This window comes from Silene latifolia, chromosome 2 (genome assembly GCF_048544455.1).
Source record: "Silene latifolia isolate original U9 population chromosome 2, ASM4854445v1, whole genome shotgun sequence".
Lineage (NCBI taxonomy): Eukaryota > Viridiplantae > Streptophyta > Magnoliopsida > Caryophyllales > Caryophyllaceae > Silene > Silene latifolia.
In genome coordinates, this window is record NC_133527.1 from 99,710,415 (window position 1) to 99,735,164 (window position 24,750).

At 44.1% G+C, this 24,750-nt stretch overlaps 1 pseudogene; it reads left to right on the forward strand.

Moving 5' to 3' along the window:
* The window catches only part of LOC141641132 (uncharacterized), a 225,159-nt pseudogene that overhangs the window by 137,539 nt on the left and 62,870 nt on the right, over window positions 1–24,750 (forward strand).

Here is a 24,750-nt window from a genome sequence, read left to right on the forward strand (position 1 = left end):
CTTGAGAGAGAAGAGAAACAAGCGTTTGCTTTTTTGTTGGAGTCGCCACCAATTTTTATGGGAAATTGGAATCGTTCGAATACCTCGTGTCATGTCAAGACACAAAGTAGAGACATGAACACTAAGCAATCGTTATCCTTAGCATTCTATGTCTAGAATGACTCTCGTGGATGCCAATGAACACGGGTGTTCATGGAGATCTGGAGTAAGGGGTGAGGGTACGTATTAGGAAGCTCTTTTGATCGAACATGTAACACCCCCTCATACCAAGGTGCCTTACCAGGACCACCCTACCATGAAAGTGCGTTACCATCTCGGTTACCCGAGGTTAGTACATATCAAAAGCGTCTGAACTGAGCACATTTATTAAAGTAATGTAAAATGCAAGGTTTACAATATCCGAAACCAAATACTGTCTAATGAAATACAACTTCAAAGTCTTACTAATAAAAGAAACTCGCTAAGACTCAGACAGTGATGCTATGACTCGTGGTGGCAATTCTCCCAATGAAATCCCCAAGCTCTCACTAGCAAAACTCATCAAAGCCCGCTCACCATCCCCGAATGGATCACCGCAGATTACACAAACAACAACGGGGTCAGTGTTATGCAACAACAAGACAAACAAATGCAATACTCGTCCGATCATCGTCAACTCCCAATCACCCTGTCTCACATAGTAACCGCTACACACTAAAGTGTGTAGCCACCGCCAGATTACCCATCGCAACAGGTAATCCTCGCCGCCAATGGGTGACCGCAGCCGATCCCACCTAGTCCAGCTCCTCAACGAGCGACAATAACCCCTGTCCCTTAATGTGCACATCCCCTCCCGTGGCGGGTTCCACGGAGGGCGAACTAGGGTGTGAAGCCACTCCCGCAAGTGACTCCACCACAATCACAATCACATGACATTACTGTCATCTCAATCCCCTCACACCAACACTGTCACAACAATCTCCATATTACGATGATCAATAGACAACGATAAATACAACAATATGTCATGTAAAGCACAAAGAATCGAGTAGGGAAACCCTACCTTAGCAATCACAAATGATAAGCAACACGGACAATCAAAAAGGCTCCTCTACGAAGTCTTCTCCTATCCAAAGATCATACAACACAATTACACTTTGAACAATTCCCAACATCCCCTTCCATATAAATGTATAGCAACCCGAAACGATGCAATAATTACAAAGATGTACTTACCAACAAGTCTGCAACAAGAACCTTTACGCAAGAATCACCGCAAATTATCGCCACAAAGATGCTACGAAATGCTCAAAGGGATGATTAGGGAATGATTTGGGTAGGATTAGGGTACGTAGAAATGTTAACGCTTTGTGAAAAGTGATATTAGAAACGACGCGAATTATAAAATACCCTAATCATTCCTTAATCAAACCGTCGAAATAAAACTTCGCCAAACCGGACACTCGGTCGAGTGCGGCAACACTCGGCCGAGTGTCCAATACTCGGTCGAGTATTCGCTATACTCGGCCGAGTATTCCTCAACGACCGAAATAACACGCACTAAGAGCACTACTCGGCCGAGTAGGCTCTACTCGGTCGAGTAGGCTCCAAAGAAGATCCGTATTGTTACAATCTTTCCCCCTAAAAAGAACTTCGTCCCGAAGTTCACACTCTGCTATACACAAGCACAACACCACGACACAAGACTCACAACACCACGACACAAGACTCTAACACTCACATGAGACAACTCCGAGGAACTACACAAAACGCACCTCCCGACACGAATCAAACAAAGCAAAGAAAACACAAAACACTATCGCGACCATCTCCTACCCCCCTAAAAAGAGAACGGTTACGTCCCCGTAACCAAACATACCTGCTCAAAAAGGTTAGGAAAGCGGTCTCGCATAGCTTCCTCGGGTTCCCATGTTGCTTCCTCCACATTATGATTAGACCAAAGGACCTTGAGTAAGACCGTCTCACCATTTCGGGTCTTACGAACCTTGCGATCAAGAATCTCCTTAGGAATCTCGGCATAAGACAAGGATTCATCAAGTTCGATGTTCTCCATCTCGAGGATGTGCGACGGGTCACTCACATATTTCCGGAGTTGAGACACATGAAAAACATTGTGAACTCTATCCAAAGCTGGTGGTAAAGCTAACCTGTAGGCTACCTCGCCAACACGGTCCAGAATTTCATAAGGACCTATGAACTTTTGGCTTAGCTTACCCTTTTTCCCAAACCTCATAACACCTCGCATAGGTGACACTTTCAAAAGCACCTTGTCACCTACCGCGAACTCAATGTCCCTGCGGTGTAAGTCGGCGTAGCTCTTTTGACGATCTTGAGCTGCTCTCATCTTTTGGCGAATCAACTGGATTTGCTCAACCATATCCTGAACCAACTGTGGCCCTAGAACCACTGTCTCGGAACTATCATCCCAACAAACTGGACTTCGGCATTTCCGGCCATACAAAGCTTCAAATGGTGCCATCCCAATACTTGTATGATAACTATTATTGTATGAAAACTCGATCAAATCAAGTCTGTCTTCGCAACTGCCTCCAAAGTCCATAACACATGCCCTTAGCATGTCTTCTAAGGTTTTGATGGTCCGTTACTGTCGACCATCGGTTGCTTGGATGAAAAGTCAGTACTCATCTTCGATGTTGTACCCATCAACTCTTGCAGTTCTTGCCAAAACTTTGATATGAACCTCGCATCACGATCGGAAACAATATCTTTCGGAATACCATGTAACCGAACCACATGCTTTCTGTAACCCAAAGCCAGCTGCATCTTAGACCAAGTATCTTTCATTGGAACAAAATGGGCTGACTTGGTTAGCCGATCAACAATCACCCAAATCATGTTGTTACCTTGTTGTGACCTAGGTAACCCCACAATGAAGTCCCTAGAGATCGACTCCCATTTCCACTCGGGCACTGTCAGGGACTGAATCTTACCTTGAGGTCTCCTTTGTTCACCTTTGACCCTTTGGCAAGTCAAACATCTAGCCACAAACTCAGCTACCTCCCTCTTCATGTTCGGCCACCAAAAAGTCTTCTTAAGGTCTCTGTAAAGCTTGTCACCACCCGGGTGAACTGAATAAGGAGTGCAATGAGCCTCAGACAAGATCATTCTCCTTAACTCTGCATCGTCAGGAACACACCATCTCCCATCAAAACGAACACTCCCATCTGGATGTATAGAGAACCTAGATGCTGCTCCGCTCTCTACCGTTGACTTCCACTCCTTGATTTTAGGATCAAATTACCTTTGATGTTTTCATACAACTCTGGCTCGATCGTCAAATCCCCTATGGTATTCCCCTCTCGAATCATAAAGATCCCCAATCTAGACATCTCATCTCTCAACTTCAAAGAAGGACATAGGTGCATAGCGAATGAACGCTCTTCCTACTCAAAGCATCTGCGACAACATTAGCTTTACCCTCGTGATAGATGATCTCCATATCATAATCTCCAATCAGCTCCATCCACCGCCTCTGTCGCATGTTAAGCTCCTTCTGAGTGTAGATATACTTTAAACTCTTATGATCAGAGAACACCTTAAAAGTTGCGCCGTAAAGGTAGTGCCTCCAAATCTTAAGTGCGAAAACAACTGCACCCATCTCCAAATCATGAGTAGGGTAGTTTTCCTCATATTGCTTCAGCTGCCTCGAAGCATAGGCTATCACTCTTCCTCCCTGCATCAAGACACAACCCAAACCGTTCTTTGAAGCGTCGGTATAAACCTCAAAGTTCTCACAACCCTCTGGCAAGGCTAGGATAGGAGCTGTGGTCAAGCGTTCTTTTAAGGTCTGAAACGCCGTTTCACAACTCTCATCCCAAACAAATCTGACTTCTTTCCTCATCAAGGATGTCATAGGCCGTGCTATGGTAGAGAAATCCTTCACAAATCTCCGTAGTAGCCGTGAAAGGCCTAAAACTCCGAATCTCAGCAACATTCTTCGGCGATTCCCACTTGGTAACGGCCTCAATCTTACTAGGATCCACAGATACCCCCTTCTTGGATATTACATGGCCTAGAAAAGCCACTTCCTCTAACCAGAACTCACACTTGGATAACTTGGCATAGAGCTGATTTTCCCTCAAAGTCTGCAAAACTATCCTCAAGTGCTCTTCGTGCTCTTCTTTAGTCTTGGAATATACTAGGATATCGTCGATGAAAACAACCACAAACTTATCCAAAAACGGTGTGAAGATCCGGTTCATCAAATCCATAAAAGCTGCTGGCGCATTGGTCAACCCAAAAGGCATCACTACATACTCGTAGTGACCATAGCGAGATCGGAACGCTGTTTTAGGAATATCTTCGTCTGCTATCCTCAGCTGATGATACCCCGACCTCAGATCAATCTTAGAGAACACACCAGCTCCACTAAGCTGATCGAACAAATCATCAATCCTCGGCAACGGATACTTGTTCTTCACTGTAACCCGATTGAGCTCTCTGTAGTCAATGCACAATCTCATACTCCCATCTTTCTTCTTTACAAAAAGAACTGGAGCTCCCCACGGTGACACGCTAGGCCTGATATAACCCTTGTCTAACAACTCATGTAACTGCTTCTTCAACTCAGCCAACTCTTTAGGTGCCATACGATAAGGTGCTTTAGATATAGGACCCGTTCCCGGTTTAAGCTCCACGCTGAAATCGACATCCCTCTTGGGAGGCAAACTTGGTATCTCCTCCGGAAATACATCTTCAAATTCTTTCACCACAGAAATCTTAGAAGTTGTCGGCGGCTCTACACGGTGATCTCTCACATGACAAAGGATTAAGGGACACTTTTTCCTTAAACATGACTTTAAAGTCATAACCGCTATAAACCTACACTTAGGCTTTACCACAAACCCTCTATAGGACACCTTAACACCCTTGGGACTCTTTAAAGACACTCTCTTCTGTCTACAATCTATCCTGGCATCATACCTACCTAGCCAATCCATCCCAACGATCACCTCAAACTCATCCTTAGGAAACTCTAACAAGTTTACTGGTAAATCTACCCCTCCAATCACCATGGATATACCCTTATATAACTTGAGACACGACACAGACTCCCCCGAAGGTATGAACACATCATATTTTACAACCTCAAACTTACCCAAACCCATAGACACAGCATGACTTTTAGACACAAAAGAATGTGTAGCCCCGGAATCAAACAAAACAAAGGACGGTACATTATTAACAAGAAAGGTACCGGTAACTACATGAGCATCATCCTGTGCTTCCTGCTTATCCATCATGAAGAGCTTTCCACTATTTTTCTGTCCTCCACCCCGAATCAAGCATTGAAGGTACTAGGCTTAGCCGCCGAATCTGGGTGACACCGTTATTCTCGACGCCGATAAGATCCACCACCACCGCGGTTGTAACCGCCCGGCTACCCCGTCCACCTCTGTTGCCCCATGAACCTCCCGGTCGGCTACTAGCAAAACTCGAGTCGGCCCCCGAGAGAAATTTCCGATCGAGCTCCCGAACCATTGCGGGCTTGTAGCTCGTGCATTCCCGCCTTTTGTGGCCTATACCACCACAGTTGAAGCACGTAAGGTTGGTGTTGTCACTTACAGCCCGACCTCCATTCTTTCCCCAGCCACGAGAACCTCCAGAGAAACCAGCTCCACTAGAGAAAGCTTTAGCATGGTTGAAATTCCCTTTCTTGTTGGTTGGCTGATTGTTGTTCCCACTATCAGCCTTCCTCTTTTCGGTAGCAGTCCTCTCCTCAATCTCCCTTGAGAGATCCACCATTCTCTCAGCTTGACCCGCTCTCAGATACACTTCCTTGAGGTCAGTAGCAACCCCAGCCGGCATACGACTCACGATCTTAGCAGACAAACCCCTCTCAAATCGGAGAGCCAAACCTCTCTGTCCAAGCTGCAAATCTTCCACATAACGAGAAAGCTCCATAAACCGATGATAGTAATCAGTGACCGTCATCTCCTCAGACATAGTGAAAGATTCAAAGTCAGATCTCATCTTGTGTCGGATATGCTCCGCACAAACTGTTCCCTCATAGCACTCTTCAACCTGGACCACGGGATAGCCCCTTTCTCCCCGGTAGTAAGCTCTAGCATCATCCTTGACGTTCTGCCACCAAACTGCAGCTTCTCCTCTTAGGTAGTATACAACCTGTTCAACAATCATATCCTCGGGGCACTTAACCATTTCCATGAGAGCTTCAATCTCACGGTGCCACTTCTCGAGCAGCTTTGGTTCGCCTACCCCGTCATATGTGGGAGGGTGGAAACGAGCGATGTTGATGCTAAGCTGGGTTGCATCCACATTTCTCTCGTTTCCTTTTCCCACATTTTTGAGAGCTTCAAGGAGAGCCTCTTGTTGCTCAATCATGCGAGCAACCTCATCAACAGACATCTCCGAAGCTTGGATCTGCGCGGGAGTTCTTTTGGGCGGCATTTTGAGCTGGTAAGAATGAAAGAAACGTAAACACATGCTCAAAATATAACATCCCTCCGCCATAAGAACACTCGGCCGAGTATAAATCATACTCGGTCGAGTAAAGATCACTCGGTCGAGTATCCTCTCAGATACTCGGTCGAGTATCGACTCCAGAGACAAACATCAAAGCACAAAAAGAAGCACTCGGTCGAGTATAGCAACACTCGGCCGAGTGGACCATACTCGGTCGAGTGTACCCCCATGCTCGGTCGAGTTACTATAAACAGTAGCGATTGCTACTTTCCTTCAAACAACACTCGGTCGAGTTCCCGTATGCTCGGCCGAGTACTCAATACTCGGTCGAGTGCCTATCATGCTCGGCCGAGTAACACTATTTACAGGTTAACACTTTACGATCCCTTTATCATGCTCAGTATTCTCATAACAATACGTAAGAAAGCAAAAGCCATGTTATAAACATATCAACATGCAGTGCATATATCAAAATTTTAATGCCACATTGTAAACATATCAGCATACTATTCATGCTTATTCGATTTCTAACATAACAATCATTTACAATCCATTTCTTCCATCATTTCTCCCTTCATCACCTTCACAACTTTAACACACATATATATTCAACTATCAACTTTTACTAGCCTTCATCATCACATACATGTACATGCAAAACCTACTCTCACCACTTTTCCCCATGTTACCGGTTTGAGTTAGTGAGGGCCAAGTTGCGACTCCGGGACGTCTCCCGAGTCTTTGCGGTAGCTCCAGACAACTCTCCCCGGGTTCATTTTATTTAGACTCCCTAGGTTCATTAATTCATTTTGTTTAGGTGCCGGAATCTTCGGCTCTGATACCACTTTGTAACACCCCCTCATACCAAGGTGCCTTACCAGGACCACCCTACCATGAAAGTGCGTTACCATCTCGGTTACCCGAGGTTAGTACATATCAAAAGCGTTTGAACTGAGCACATTTATTAAAGTAATGTAAAATGCAAGGTTTACAATATCCGAAACCAAATACTGTCTAATGAAATACAACTTCAAAGTCTTACTAATAAAAGAAACTCGCTAAGACTCAGACAGTGATGCTATGACTCGTGGTGGCAATTCTCCCAATGAAATCCCCAAGCTCTCACTAGCAAAACCTGTCAAGCCTGCTCACCATCCCCGAATGGATCACCGCAGATTACACAAACAACAACGGGGTCAGTGTTATGCAACAACAAGACAAACAAATGCAATACTCGTCTGATCATCGTCAACTCCCAATCACCCTGTCTCACATAGTAACCGACTACACACTAAAGTGTGTAGCCCTGCCAGATTACCCATCGCAACAGGTAATCCTCGCCGCCAGTGGGTGACCGCAGCCGAACCCACCTAGTCCAGCTCCTCAACGAGCGACAATAACCCCTGTCCCTTAATGTGCACATCCCCTCCCGTGGCGGGTTCCACGGAGGGCGAACTAGGGTGTGAAGCCACTCCCGCAAGTGACTCCACCACAATCACAATCACATGACATTACCGTCATCTCAATCCCCTCACACCAACACATCACAAACAATCTCCATATTACGATGATCAATAGACAACGATAAATACAAAAATATGTCATGTAAAGCACAAAGAATCGAGTAGGAAACCCTACCTTAGCAATCACAAATGATAAGCAACACGGACAATAAAAAAGGCTCCTCTACGAAGTCTTCTCCTATCCAAAGATCATACAACACAATTACACTTTGAACAATTCCCAACATCCCCTTCCATATAAATGTATAGCAACCCGAAACGATGCAATAATTACAAAGATGTACTTACCAACAGTGCAACAAGAACCTTTACGCAAGAATCACCGCAAATTATCGCCACAAAGATGCTACGAAATGCTCAAAGGGATGATTAGGGAATGATTTGGGTAGGATTAGGGTACGTAGAAATGTTAACGCTGTGAAAAGTGATATTAGAAACTGACGCGGAATTATAAAATACCCTAATCATTCCTTAATCAAACCGTCGAAATATAACTTCGCCAGACCGGACACTCGGTCGAGTGCAGCAACACTCGGCCGAGTGTCCAATACTCGGTCGAGTATTCGCTATACTCGGCCGAGTATTCCTCGGCAGAACCGAAATAACACGCACTAAGAGCACTACTCGGCCGAGTAGGCTCTACTCGGTCGAGTAGGCTCCAAAGAAGATCCGTATTGTTACAGAACACCTAATCTCGCCCGCCTCGATAGCGGCCTCTACTAATGATTAGGGAAGTTATTCGTACTCGATATATCGTTGATTGTATGCATGCAATGCAACATCTAAGTTTTAATCCTAGCATGTGAGAATTAATACTAAGTCGGTGAACAATCAATTTAGCATACAATTAAGGTCGAAGTAGGATTTAATGCTCAATTACATGTGAGAACATTCAAATGATACAAGAAATAATGATAAATACAATAAAAGAAAATCACAATAAAAGAATTACAATAATTACATTGGATTAGGTGATTTATGTCGAAAATACCTTTAAAACGGATAATTTGGAAAAAACGAATAAAGGAATAAAATTACGAACAGATCAGAAGGTGATAATACGATTAATAGTTAATTATACGCGAGCTAATTAAACTATGTCAAGGCAAAAACGGAGTTCGGGACATAATTCAACCGGAACAAGCGCAGCGAGTGCGTCCTTTGAATAAGCGCGCAATGAGCAGACGTGCGTCTTTCTGACAATTCTTCTTTGTGAAGCGGAATTGCGTGTTGTTAATACTCATTGGTGAATTTGACGATGGATTAATTTATTTACTCAGATGGAAGTGATTAATAGGTTATTTACATGTGATTAATGGATCATAAACAATAAAACATGGATGAAACGGAGATAAGGCGGGTTAATTACATGATTAATGATTGATTAGTGACATGGGTGAACAAAATAGATTGAATATGACAAATTAATAACGAATTAATGATGAACATGCGATGAATGTGACAAAAGACAGATTAAAATATATCAAAAACGAATTCCAGAAACTCAATATGAACAAATCGAACTTCTACAACCCGGATTGAATTTAATGACGAAAACCCGCAAATATTGGATTATAAGGGATTTAAGTCGGATTTAATGACGAATTAAACATGTGAATGAATGATAAATAATATACATGTGAGGTTTTTATGATTGTACCAAAGAATCAAACAAAAACAAACAAAGTTAACGAATCACAGAGGACGAAGGAAGAAGAAAGGAAGCAGGAACTGCGGCAGCCTCACGAAGAGGCGCAGCAGGTACTGCGCTCCTTCGAAGAGAGGTTTTAAAGCACGGTTTAGAAATCGATTTTAAGAGGTATTTTCGACATAAACCTTACATTAATGATGATACAAAAGTAAAATACAATAAATAAAAGAGAGATTATACACCCTCAGACTTACATGTTTGACGAAACGAGAAGGACTAAGATATCGATTAGTGATGCTCGACGCGAATGCAAAGAAAGTGCCCTCGTAAGAGGAAAACGATTAGATTAATTAAGTTGATTGATGTGTAGTTGGTCAAGTTGGTCAGTCATGCAAACGAGGCTGGTACTCAGAAGGATCCGAGCTTACGTGGTTGAAAGATCAAGCACGTAGGCGCCAAAAAGTAAGAACAAAAGTCTAGAATGCAAAAGGAGAAGAGAAGGGCGGACACTCGCGTGAGGAATATGAGGAGCGAAGGCTCCTATTTATACTAATCACGTGGAGGAATAGGGTTTCGGAGACTCTTTGGAAGTGAATCTCGGAAAGATATGAAAAAGATACGAAAATTACGCAAATAGGACACAGGGAAGAGGCGCAGGCGATCCATCTGCGTGTCTTGGAAGAGGCGCGACTGCGCGCGTCTGTTCCCAAGTGGTTTCCTCCTGCGGAAGAAAGATTTACGTGTTTTAGTTATGGTAGGACGGAATAATTTGGTTTTCCTTAATACTTTATATGAATATTACGGGAAATTGTTTGCCAAAAGATTAAGATTGTGAAATATTTATAAAATATTGAATAGAAATATCCGGAACATTCCAGAACATTCTGACTCGGGATTGAACGATTATCAGAAAATGGAGACGGTTTTAGGGTCGGACTCCAAATGTACTCTAATTACTGTCAAAATGACCGTATCGGCACGTAGATGACAACTAAGAGGTAGACATTAATATTTGAGCAATCACTTGACGATAAACTTATGAATTGTCATAAATCATTCCGCGTACCAAACATGCGGCCCAATCATCACCGGGTGGTTTGCGAGAGGTGCAGAAATTAGGTATCTACAGAGCCCCCACTTTGACTGAGGCTTGAACAAGGCGAAAGTCAAAGTATAGCCATCAGGTCAACCGAAGATTACAACCTGACGACTATGGCGACGCGAGGTGGCTCAAGGGGTTTGAGCCAAGGACCTGTTGTCGGGAACATTTTAGAGTCTTTCGACTATCGGGGAGGGTCGTTTAAAGTCCATTAGACTACGTAAGGAGGCTCGCCAGCCATAAGAAGAGACCATACCTGAGACTTTTTCTCGAAATGCTTCCGGAGGTGCATGGGAGCTAAGGGGCGAAGATCAGGTGTGAAGGTTAAAATAAAGTGAGTAGCAGGACACAGACGGGAACTGCTGAAAGAAGACTGCTTGGGTAGTCTTTGAGAAAAAGAGTAAAGAGCAGGACACAGGCGGGAACTGCTGAGGAGAAATCTGCTTGGGTAGACGTTAATCTCCATATCGTGAGAGGGAAAGTATATCCGCTTACTCTCGTGAAGGTGTGTCGAAACACCTGTGAAGGAATAAATTCTTGTTGTGACGAGCAAAGGTCTTGGAAGAAATAAATGACGTGTAACAGTCTGTTGCTGGCTTGGTAAATGCGAGCCGGAACGAAAGATAATCGTCAAACGGACCAAAAGGATAAAATAGCATCGGCGAAGAGGCGCACCAAATATGGGCCCACAAATAACGAACTCATAACGAATTTTTGAAAATTCGTATGGAGGGAACACAAGGAAGAGGCGCAGCGCCTGCTGCGTCTGTTCCCCAAAGTGTCTATTCTGCGTAAAAACGCGATAATCAGAAGGTTCATTTCATTATTTCGAAACACAATTCCTTCAATTTCTCTCTCAAAAATCAAACATTTACGCCAAGGTTTGATCCAAAAGCTTGCATTAATCATGACTAATCGAGGTATGTGTCTCATTCTTGCATTAATCTTCTGTATTTGTCGAATTTTGGATCGAAAAATTAGGGTTCATGACCAAATTGATCGAAAATTTGGGGCTTTTCCCCCAAATTCATTTGCTTTGTCAAATTGACATTAGAAATGGATAATTGGTAGTATAAGGAACACAACCATGTATTTATCTCGAATTTTCGTTGAGTTTTTGAGCCTTTGAGTGAAATTTGAGACGGTTTCACAGCTGAACCGTAAATTGCTTCGAAAATAGTCTTAGGATTGCCCATTTGCGATGAAACTTGATATTTGGGACCCTTGGATGATGGGTAAACTTTCTATCATCTCGGAATTTTGGTTTGTAACAGCTTTTTCAGGACACTTTCTAAGGCATACTCGCCATTATAACGAAATGCTGTCGAAATTTCGACTCGAACACGTAACTAGGCTTCAAATTAGGCTTGACTTGACCCATATTACCACATGGGTGATCGGGTTGGTGAGAGTCTGGCCAAAAACGGCGAGAAAAGAGTGGTTTCAGGGCTTCCAAAGGCTCGAAAATCCCTTAACCAAGGCTTGTCGTCATGCGACGCGGCCTAAATTTGCTTTAATGTCACAGGTGATGTGTCTTCTACTTCTGGGAGAGCTCCCATGGAGATAGACACTGCTGCTGTCGAGGAGGCTCTAGAGCAGGCCTTCACCGCCGCGGTGATGGCTGCTAGAGACGAGGTCCACGAGGAGGAGGCTGCTGAGGAGGAGGAGACCCGAGACGGACCAACGTTGGACGAGGAGGTCGTCAGCTGAGAGGAGCTCCTGCGTGTGCTGAGACTTGGGAGAGTAGGCACCTGCTGTAGGCTGCCGAGGGTCACCTGTCCTACAGGACGGTGAAGAGTTTGGTAAATAGGAATTCACTACTCATCACTCATCTTCTCTCGTTTCAATTGCTCATATCTTTTCCAATTTTCATTCAAAACTAAAGATAGCTTTTGTTTCAAATCACAATAGGAGGCCGGGAACATCAGGTCATTCTCGGGCTATACGACAGTGATGGAGTGCTACGAGCGGCTGTCGGCAGATGAGCGCGCCATGATCGAGCACGGAGCGTTTGGTTCTTTGGTGCAGGCCTGGAGGGATATCGCGAAGAGGAAGCTGCGGGCTAACCTTAGCCTGGTCCGCGCTTTCTTGGACCGATTCTGGGATACGACTTCCACGTTTCACATGCCTTTCGGTGAGGTGGGAGTCACTCTGGAGGACTACGGCATTATTTCTGGTCTGCCGTGTGGGACCGAGGAGGTGGAGTGGCCAGAGACTGCCATGAGGGAGGACTCGGCCGAGGCGAGGAGACTGATCGGCTGGAACTTGTCGCCGAAGGCCGTCACAATGCCGGGCTTGGTGCCCATCTCCTACGTTCGAGACTACTTTGTGGGAAAGATCCCGGCACTGGTGACGATTGATGGGAGGGAGACGGCTCGTCCTCCCATCAGGTGACCGAGAGGGCTCGTTTGTGGCTCTGGTGGTTTCTGTCTTCGATTTACCTCGGAGACAAGGGAGAGAGGCTGTCGACAAAGCTTCTTCCCTTCCTTTCTGACCTGAGCTCCCTAGGGCGTTGGGACTGGGTCACTACTGGCTTTGCGGTCCTCATTCGCTTCATGAGGGCCATGGTTCGTCTAGAGTTGATGGAGAAGAGGACTTCTCCTGGTGCTGTCGGACCTGGACTACTGCTGGAGGTATGAACCTTCATTGAGGCTTGAAATGAATTCCCTTCTTTATCAAATCACGAATGATCGTTATTGACTATCTTGTTTCACAGGCGTGGGTGTACTCCTACTTCCCGGGCCTCGCGCCCAAGAGGACGGAGCCGCTGGAGAGGGCGTATCCCGTTGTGAGGGATTAGGTGATGTGTAGGACGAGGAGCAAGTGTTCCTCTCACGGCGTTTACCGGCGGGACGTGAACGCTCTTCAGCTGGATAGCGTAAGCATCTCACTTATATTCATTCGCTTCTTCATTGTTTTTTAATTGATCATAGGAATGATCCTTGTTTGTCTTATCACAGTGGGTGCCCAGACCTTGGGCGGAGTGTGCCGGAGCGCCTCCTTTTGTGGCTGAGGTCCTTCGACCCAGGAGCTCGAGTCGGCTGCTGCTGAGGACGTCGATGGGTCCTGTGTGGTACTTGGGCGAGCGCTTGGCTCGTCAGTGCTCTCGGGACGTGTTGACGGTTCCCATCGATCCTCCTAGACGATGTTCGAAAGCCTTCGAGGCGAGAGAGGGGGCGACTTGGGCGGCGTCGGCGGTGACGCCCTCCTTCTTTCTTGCAAGGACTACTCGGCGTTCCTCTACGGGAGGTTGGCGTACTGGCCGGTAGTGGTGAGCATCTTTACTCTTTTTCTTTACTTGATTTTTGAGAACTTATGATGAAAGATCATCGATTAATGAGAAATATTTGGCTTCACAGGAGGTTGAGGCGGCGGGCATCGAGCCCCCAGAGTACCCCGAGACCCTCGAGTACAGTGACGCGACCGGGAGGACGACGATCTCCGAGATGCGTGACTTTGACGTGGCTGTGACGGATGCTGGCCTAGACGACTGGCAGCATCTGATTCGGAGGGTGAGCCTCTGACTTGTATAATTTTTGTGTAAGAACACGTTTGATTGAACTTTATTAAATTTATTGAGAACTTCCTTTTGAAAATGCAGGTTGCGCCGCCTCGGTTCGTGGCGCTATGGAGGGTGGCCAACCGGCTGAGAGCTACTGCCGTCGAGGCACTTTTCGGCGGTCGAGGTCGTCAGGTATGAACCTTATGCTTATTTCATTTTTGATTTTTAATTCCTTTGTAATTGCTTGGACTGATTTGACACGATTGACATGAGCCAATTTTGTTGTTGTTTACAGGGGGACCGCGAGCTGGAGCGAGAGTTGACCCAGTCTCGGGAGGAGACAACTCGCTTGTTGAGGGAGCTCGAGGTTCGGGACGCCGAGATTTCCGCTCTTGCGGCAAGAGTTGCGGAGCTGGAGGGCGACCAGCAGTAGCTTTGCTTTGTTTTTGTAGACTTGCACACTTGTACATTTTGGACCTTAATTTTGGACATTTTTTGGGCTTTTGTTTGGGGCGAGAGCCCCCAGTTTGCTGTACATTTCCTTGTTTGGTGTATATAAGATGGCCTGAGAGCCTTTGCTGCTGGGTTGTGTTGCTTGTATCTGCAGGTTAGCTATGAACAGGTTTGGTAGATGACGGTTTACGCCGTCATGCTGCCGAAATTTACATAGAAATCACACAAAACATTCATTTGTATATACATAATGCCTTAATTAGCGCGAAATGAAAGACTCGAAAGAAATGCAAAAAATGCAAAAATTTTGCTGGAAATGACCGGATGGTAGGGAGGGTTACCCCTAAAAAAAGAAAAAAATAGAAATCTATTAGTTAGAAATGTAGACATGGAATTAAGAAATTGAAATTAATATATAAATGTTTGAAATTCGGTAAATTGAAAATTATTTTCTAAAGTAAATGAATTAAATGAGAAATGTAAATGAATTAAAATGAATTAAAACAAAAAATATTTCCTAAAATGAAAATGAAAATTATTTCCTAAAATGAAAATGTGCACGTGTGGTAAAATGGCGAAAATGTCGATGTCGCTTCGAAATTCGTGCCATGAATTAGGAAACCCGAAACATGGTAATTTTCACGTATTTACCAAAATAATAACCCGTAGGAATAGGAAATTATTCGTCATGGAATTAGGAAAGATCCAATGCGGAAAATCACAGAAGTGAAGCTGAGGAAGAGGCGCAGCAGGTGTTGCGCCTGTTCCCAAGCTGTCCTGTTCTGACGGATTTTTGGAAACAGAAATTAGTATAAATAGAAACGCGGATGGAGCTTTTATTCACATAATTCTTCCGTCTCGTCTTCGTCTTATTATATAAAATTCTCAAAAGAAACTTTTCATCATGAATACTTTGGAGATTCGCTTGAAGGAATGGACTAACGAATTTCCTAACATGTAAAAATATGATATGGGTGCCTATAACCTTGGATCATTGTTGAGTTTGAGGCTAATCAAGGTTGTTAAACCGTTCTTGGATGCTTGTCTTGATTATTGGGACCCGAATTATCACGTTTTTGCGTTCCCTGGAGGCGACATTTGCCCATTTCCTGAAGAAATTGCTGCTGTTGGTGGGTGGGATCCCGAACATTTGACTGCCATTCCTTCTACTTCGCAAGGGTACAAGAGCAAATTTAGAGATTTGCTTGGGTTGACTAGACTTGAGGTAGACCGACTAGTTACCTCGAACGGAGTGAGAATGCTGGACTTCATAGACCGATTCATAAATAGGGCCGACCCCACCGTTTCTCATGTTGCTAGGCGGAGGGCATTTGAGTTTTGCCTTTTGTATGCGTATGTCTTCCAAGTGCATGTTGATGAAGATTTGAGAGGTGATCCCCGTCTTCTGGTCCTTGTTGAGCAAATGGAGCTGCGCAGGAGCCCAGCTTGTTTATGCTTAGGAGAGATCTTGTTGGGCTTGGATAATAGGAAATCCAACCGCGATCTACCATATTTGGGGAGTCCCGTCATTTTGCAGGTAAAACAACACTTTCTTTTTGTTCTCTTTTTTTTTTTCGTTTTTTTTTCGTTTTTTTTTGTTTTTTTTGTTTTTTTGTTTTTTTTTGTTTTTTTTTCCGTGTTTTTTGTGTTATGTCTAATACATGCTTTTGTTAGGTTTGGCTTATGGAACGGCTTCGATTGATCGAGCCCCCAGTCCATGTTCCTTCTTACCATGCCCACTCGATTGCGATGAGGACGAGGTTGTACATGGTGGTCTTCACTCGGGTCTGTGATTATTGGAAGAATAAGCTGAAAAGTGAGGATGGTCCTTTGATTAGGTGGGTCGTACCGTGGTGGCACCTCAAATCCGTCACCGGAGTGTCTTCTTTGGATCCTACTAGGTCCGTGCGCATTTCTGGTCTAGAATTCATGGTGTGTATCTTCCCGGAAAGATTGATGAGACAAATCGGAATGAAGCAGATGATCCCGAAGCTGGATACCGTTATGCGCGACCATTTGTGGCACTTACCACTGATAGCCGGAGGGAATGGGCCATTAAATGGGCCCAAAGAAACATGTGGTTTTTGAATTTCTCCGCTAATGCCTTATGGGTGTCGGATTCTTATCTGCGATGGAGGAGGGCTACGACTCCTGAAGAACGCGAGAGATTGGGGAAGCGCGAGCCTGCGGACTACAAGGTGCGCGAGGTAGAGAAAGAGAAAGAGAAGCATCTGACAGAAGGAGAAGAAGAAGCCGGGCTTCGAGTTATTCATCCTTCGAAGAAACCGAAGATCTTTCCTGTCGCGGAAATGGTGGTTGGCAAGAATGGGAAGTCGAGGCCTCGAGAAAGACCATTGGTGATTAGGTCTGAAGTGGCGCAAGAGCGTCCGGCTCGAGGTCGTGACAAGAAGTGTGACAAGAATGACAAGGGCAAGGGGAAGATGGAAGAATAGCCCAAGTCCTTTTATTATTATTATTTATTATTATTATTATTGTTGTAGTAAAAAAAGGTGGGGTTTTATGGAATCCTAGCCTCTTCTATTTTTATTATGTAGCGTACTATTATTATTAGAAAATGAATAAAAAAAAAAAGGTTAAATGGTTATGAAACCGTTGTGATTTTCTATTTATTATTCTTGTCGAATTCCAAATGCAATGCAGATGTCCTTCTATTTACATTTTTGAAAATGATGGGTTGTATCCTATGAAGGAGTGCCTACGTATTCACTTAGAAAATGAAATCAAACCCTTGCGCGTAGTTCGAGTAAATGTAAAAGAATAATTGTTCTAGGCAAGAGCTTGTAATGAACTTAGAAAATTAGCACGAGCTTTTGCTTACTATGAAGGTGCAAATTTAGTTTATTTGATGACATGAGGATGACCAATTTGTTAAAATGCAAGAGCACAGTGACATTAGCTTATTTCAGCTTGGCCAGGGGCCGATTTATTTAGTGCCACAAGAGCGACACGTGGGGTTACGCGAGGCGCGTTTTTGTTCTTATTCTAGGCATAGTACCGTTTCAATTGGTCAAGGTTTGTCGGGTTGGAGAACTCATTCCCATCTAGGTCTATGATTCTAACTGCACCCCCCGTAAGTATGGATTTGACTAGAAAAGGTCCGGCCCAATTAGGTTTGAATTTTCCCCGTGGATCGACAGGTAAAAGAGCTCTAACCGATTTGAGCACTAAGTCTCCTTCCTTGATGTTTCTGGGCTTAACCCTTTTGTTGAAAGCTCGTTTGATACGGGCTTGGTATGTTTGGACATTATGCAAGGCGCGTAGCCTGCGTTCATCTTGGAGGATGAGTTCTTCATATCTATCCCTTTTCCAATCAGCTTCTGGGATTTGACTCTCGAGTAAGATACGCAAGGATGGTATCTCTAGCTCAACTGGTTGTACAGCCTCCATGCCGTAGATCAAATAGAAAGGAGTAGCCCCAGTGGGCGTCCTAACATATGTACAATATCCCCACAGAGCAAAGGGTATCTTGCTTGGCCAATCTCGATAGTTGTCAATCATTTTCTTGAGAATTGTGATAACGTTCTTATTTGCTGCCTCTACCGCACCATTAGTCTGTGGTCTATAGGGCGAAGAGTGGTGATGCCTAATTTTGTACTTGGCTAGCAATTGCTCAGTCTCAGCTTGGAAATGGGATCCATTATCACTAATGATCTCATGCGGGCAACCGTATTGACAGATGATGTTGTATTGTATGAACTTTGCCACATTTTTGGCCGTGAGACTGGTGTAGGAAGCCGCTTCCACCCACTTGGTAAAATAGTCAATTGCCACTAGGATGAAACAGTGACCTCCTGTTTCGGCTGGGGTTATCTTCCCGATTATGTCAATTCCCCAGGCAGAAAATGGCCAAGGAGATGTCATCGTATAGAGCAATGAAGGAGGGACATGTTGTACATTCCCGAAGATTTGGCAATTGTGGCAATGTCTTACATATTTGATGCAATCGGATTCCATTGGGGTCCAATAATATCCCAAACGTGTGATTTTATTTGCCATCATGGGCCCACTCATGTGAGGACCGCATTCTCCGTCGTGGACTTCTTCCATCACCTTTCGCGCCTGTGAATGATCAAGGCAACGTAAGATTACACCAAGAGGTGTTCTTTTGTATAACTCTCCTTGCATGAGAACGTATTGGGAAGCGAGTAGGCGTATAGCACGTTGTCCCCTCTTGTCCATATCCAGTGGATAGGTACCATTGAGTTTGAAATTCAGGATTGCTTGGAACCAGGGTTCCTGCGCGATCTCCTCTTCATCGGTGATTTGATGCACATAAGCGGCCCGACCGTCGTGCGATGCATAAAGGCATTTCCATCATGTTATCTGGCATATTAATCAAAGATGCGAGTTTTGCAAGAGCATCTGCAAATTGATTTTCTTCTCGAGGTAGGTGTAGATAGTTTACGTGACCAAAGAATTGAGCAACTTGGTCTATTCTAGCCTGATAAGGTGCGAGGCTTTCGCTTCGGATTTTCCAAGATCCTGTAATTTGGTTGATGATTAGGGATGAATCCCCATGCACGCGAAGATTTTTAATGCCTAAGCTCACTGCCGCTTGCAGTCCAATGAGACAAGCTTCGTATTCTGCGGCGTTATTTGTCACCTCGAAGTCGAGTTTGACAGAGATTGGTGTATGCTCGCCTTCAGGAGAAATGAGCAACACTCCTATTCCAAATCCTCTTAAGTTTGACGCTCCATCAAAGTAAAGGTCCCAGGAGTCTACATTAGTTTGGAGTATGTCCTCGTCTGGAAATGACCAAGTATCTATTGTTTGTGCATCGTCGATGGGATTCTCTGCAAAGAATTCGGCAACGGCGCGACCTTTTATTACTTTCAGGGGCACGTATTTGAGGTCGAATTCTGAGAGCATCAAAGTCCATCTTGCTAGGCGTCCGTTGAGGACGGGTTTTTCGAAGAGGTATTTGACTGGATCCATTTTGGAGTATATTTTGACGGAGTAGCTAAGCATGTAATGGCGTAGCTTCTTCGTTGCCCACACAAGAGCAAGGCATGTCTTTTCGAGTTGTGAATATTTACACTCGTACTCCAAGAACGTCTTACTAAGGTAGTAGATAGCCCTTTCTTCATTTCCTATAGTTTGAGCTAGCATGGTGATGCGTGTCTTTTATATAAGGTTTTCACCTCATTTTTACACGCATTTCTGTGCTTTTTATGTAGCATCTGGCTACAAATACCCCCGAATATTCTACTTTGGTCCGTTATTTGTATTTTACAGGAATTGACCGAAGGGGAGCTAAATCGAGCCTTAATTGTCCCAATTGTATGCATTCATGGAAAATAAGGAGCCGGAGCTTGGAAATCTAACACTTGGAAGACGCGTGAGCTGAGTTCGGGAAGCAATTCAAGTCCTAACGTGCCTATATAGCTCGATCGAGTGGTTCACTATTCGATCGAATGCTTTATGTACTCAAGACTGGTCGATCGACCAGTTTAAGGAGCTAATCGAGGAGTTTATGCAAGGGATGCTCGATCGAGTGGCTTATTACCCCTCGATCGAGTGGTTTGGTGATGATCTGCTCGATCGAGTAGATTACTTCTACTCGATCGAATGATTTCTTGTGCTTTAGTCAATTTCCGCCTAAATTACTTATGGGCTTTTGTAATTAGTCCATAGATTAGGTTTTAGAATGAATTCTAGTATAAGACTGAAAGAGTAACTACGTTACTCATCGCTTCGGCTCTCACGTTGTTTTTTACTCTAGTTCTTGCCACTGTTCTTGGGATTTTTGCTCCTTTTACTCGGATTTGAGATACGATCGGTACTATCACTCTTTTTGATCTCTTAATTCTTAATCATTGCTGGAATTCTTCCTTCCCTTTATTGTTATCGTAATCGGTTTATTTAATCCTTTAGTTCTATCATTATGTCTAGTTTTGATTATCAATTTGTTGCTATTGTTGATTCGATGATTATGAGTAACTAATTCCCTATGATAAGACTATAGGGGATCTATAATGTGAAGGGAGAGTAATCGATTTACTAGGTTAATGCTGGTACTGTCTTTGTTGGTTAAATGCTACAATTAATTGTAATTGCCTAATTGAGTCGACGCAATTAGACCCTTAATTCTTAGTGATCCTTGACCTGGACCGAAAGGTTGGAAAAGGTAGACTAGTAGCGAACAATAGAGTATTGCAGTGAGGACGAAAGTTAAGCTGTTTACACTTTAGGGTGAATTAAGGACCGAAAGGTGACGTTCGCTACCCCTTAGACCGTCTTTGCATTGACCTGGGACCTAGATTACTTGACCGGGATGATTATGGTGAACCGATTGTCTTAGTCAATTGTTCTTCTTTATCTCTTTTAATTCCTTCCTTTATTTCTCTTCCCCTTGTTCTCTTTAGTTTAGAAATCACATTTTATAAACCCCCAATTTGGTTACTTGACGAACTTAGATTTAGCTGACATTTTCCTACCTCTCTGTGGATTCGACCTGACTTCCCTAGTTATATTAGTTAGAGCCAGTTGGTTATTTTTGACAGGTACGCCATAGCCGTGTCAAATTTTGGCGCCGTTGCCGGGGAGGTGGCGCAAACTTGTTGCTTTAATTAAGTTTGTCCCTCGTCTCAAGGAATTCATTCCTTGAGACTGATCTCATTTCTGCAAAGCTTTGATTAGTTTGCAGGTTAGTTGTTGGTTTGAAAGTTTATTTGCCAAGATGCCTACTATTACGGAGCATAAAGAGCCATGTGGTAGATGTGGCACGGAAGGGCATGACCCTATCTTATGCATGGAAAGTGTTGAGCGCGTTCTTGCCTATCGAAATACAAGCGGGAGTTCCTTTCTCCCAACTGTATGAAGAAATCAAGAATGATTCTACCCCTTCTACGCCAAACCACAACCGGTCTCTCCTTCCGCAAGAGAAGAAATTGCCGAATTAAAATCCATCATGTTGAGTATGTCAAAGATGTCACGGCAATCAAACGGTTATATCGAATTGAAAGAACAACTCGCGCAGCTTAACACTCGCGATGCACCAAGCCAAGCTTCTTCCAATTTGCGATCCAACGGTCAATGAATTTTCAAAATGACCTTACTTATGAAGAAGACGAGGTTTTGATAGCTGACGATAACTCGGATGATGATTTAGACGAGTTTTTGCAGGAAATACTTGCTGCGTGTGCTGTAACCACTCGATCGAGTGACTTTTCTACTCGATCGAGCAGTTTATACCATCCTATCACTCGATCGAGTGAAAATGGTGGTCGATCGAGAAGCGCAGAATTCCAAGTTGGTCGATCGAGTGACAGTCTTACTCGATCGAGTGACTATGCTGAAGAAATCACTCGATCGAGTGATAAACATGGTCGATCGAGTGAAACAGGAAAAGCAATTGGTCGATCGACTGATAAAAGTACTCGATCCAGTACTTTAAGTGGCAGGGATCCTAATTTACTATCTAATACCGCCACCGTGTCATCTTCCCCTGCTGTGGAGACGTCACGCATTCATAAGGGTAAAGAAAAAGTTGCGAGGCCACTCATCGCTACCAGGGTACCCTTCCCAAGTCGTCTGAAGGACGCAAAAATCGAGCAGCAGTACGGTAAGTTTATGGACGTCGTGAAGAACCTCCAGGTAACTGTCCCTTTTTCCGAACTTGTTACTCAGGTACCCACTTACGCCAAGTTTATGAAGGATATTGTGACGCGTAAGAGAAATTTGAGTGAATTTGAGACGATTTCATTTATGGAAGAGTCTAGTAAATTGCTGTTGAATAAGGCCCCTCCAAAAATGAAAAACCCGGGCAGCTTTTCTATTACCTGTGTCATAGGCAATATGGTTATTGATAAGGCCCTTTGCGATTTAGGTGCCAGTGTTAGTGTCATGCCCCTTCCTGTCTGCAAGAAACTGAAGATGAGTCATTTCAAAGTGACTAACATTACCCTACAGATGGCTGATAGATCTGTTAGGAGGCCCTTAGGTGTCATAGAGGACGTGCTGTGAAAATAGGCAAGCTCTACATCCCAAGAGATTTCATTGTTTTGGATATAGCTGAGGACACTCGGACCCAAATTATCTTAGGAAGACCATTCCTTTGTACAAATTTGTCGTTATTGATGTCGACAAGGGCGTCGACTCTTGCGATGAGGGGATGACGCTATCACATTCATTTGCCCAAGATTTAGCCCACCCAATGATAAAGGACACTTGCTATTCGGTCGATATCATTGACGAGTCTATTTATTACTTCTGGTCGGGTTCTTTTATGAAGGACCCACTAGAAGCTCTTATGCTTTTTGATGAGTGTGCGAGATAGCCCGGCACGACGATGACGCTGCGTTGGATTTGCTTGTTGATGATTTAGATGAGCATGAGGGAGAACAGGTGGAACAAATGATTAGCACTCTTTGCTCCATTGAGGTAAAGGTACCAGAACGTAAGCCTCTCCCTTCTCATCTTAAATATGCTTTCTTAGACGACACGAGCAATATCCAGGTCATTGTTAGTGCCAAGCTTAGTGATGATCAAATGACCTCTTTGTTAGTCAGATTAAGAAAAACAGAAGGCAATGGGCTATTCACTGGACGATATCACGGGGATTAGTCCCGATATTTGTATGCACAGGATAGAGTCGGAGGAGAATCACAAACCTTGCGAGACGGGGTTAGCGCAGTGAACCGAGAAGATGCGGGATGTTGTGATGGCCGAGGTAATGAAGGCTGCTGGATGCAGGTATTATTTATTCTGTCGGTAATTCTAGATGGGTGAGTCCAAAGATGTGGTCTCGAAGAAAGGAGGGACAAATCGTAGTTAAGAATGAGAAGAATGAATTAATACCTACTCGAGTAGTGACTGTCAATGTGATAGATTACGATAACCGAATGCCGCCACTAAGAAAGATCACTTTCCCCTTCCTTTTATTGATCAAATGGTAGAAAGGTTAGCTTCTCATAAATTTTTCTGTTATTTAGACGGGTATTCAGGGTTCTTCCAGATCCCTATCCACCCAGATGATCAGGCTAAGACTACTTTTACCTGTCCTAAGGGCGTTTTCGCGTATCGCAGAATGCCTTTTGGTTTGTGCAATTCCCCTTCCACCTTCCAAAGGTGTATGATGGGGATATTTTCAGAGTATATTGAGTCTATCATGGAAGTTTTTATGGACGATTTCAGTGTATATGGAAGTGATTTTTCCGATTTGTCTGTCTAACCTTGAGAAGGTGTGTTGCAGTATTTGTATTGAGGTTAATCTCGTGGCTTTGAATCGGGAGAAGTGCCACTTTATAGTCAACGAGGGAGTTGTCTTAGGGCACTTAGTTTCTGATAGGGAATAGAAGTTGATAAAGCAAAGGTGGAAGTGATTCAAAGAATTACCACCTCCTGTTAATGTTAAGGGGGTGAGGAGCTTCCTTGGTCACGCCGGCTTTTATCGCCGGTTTATCAAGGATTTCTCCAAAATTGCTAAACTACTTACACTGTTGCTGCTTAAGGATGCCCCTTTTGTGTTTATCGATGCTTGTCTTTCTCGCTTTTAACGGTTAAAGCGGCTTTAGTCTCTCGCGCCGATCATACAACCTCCCAACCGGGACTTGCCGTTTGAGATCATGTGTGATGCGAGTGACTATGCACTAGGAGCGGTGCTTGGTCAGAGGAAAGACAAAGCCTTGAATGCTATCTACTATGCGAGCCGAACTCGGATGAGGCTCAAGTGAAGTACACTACCACGAGAAGGAGCCGTTAGCCGTAGTTTATGCCTTAGAGAAGTTTCGTACTTATTTAGTTGGGTCGAAGTCACCGTTTTTTCCGACCATGCAGCTTTGAGGCATCTCCTTGCTAAAAGGAGGCCAAACCACGGCTACTGAGATGGATACTCCTTCTTCAGGAGTTTGATTTGCAGATCAAGGATAAGAAAGGAGCCGAGAACGTTGTAGAAGCGATCACTTGTCGCGATCGATGCGACAAGATGGGGAAGATTCTCTACCCATTGATGATTCTTTTCCTGACGATACTTTGATTGCTGTTATATCGTCTATTGTTAACCAAGAACCTTGGTATGCAGATATAGCTAACCGTTGTCGGTGGCAAGCTGCC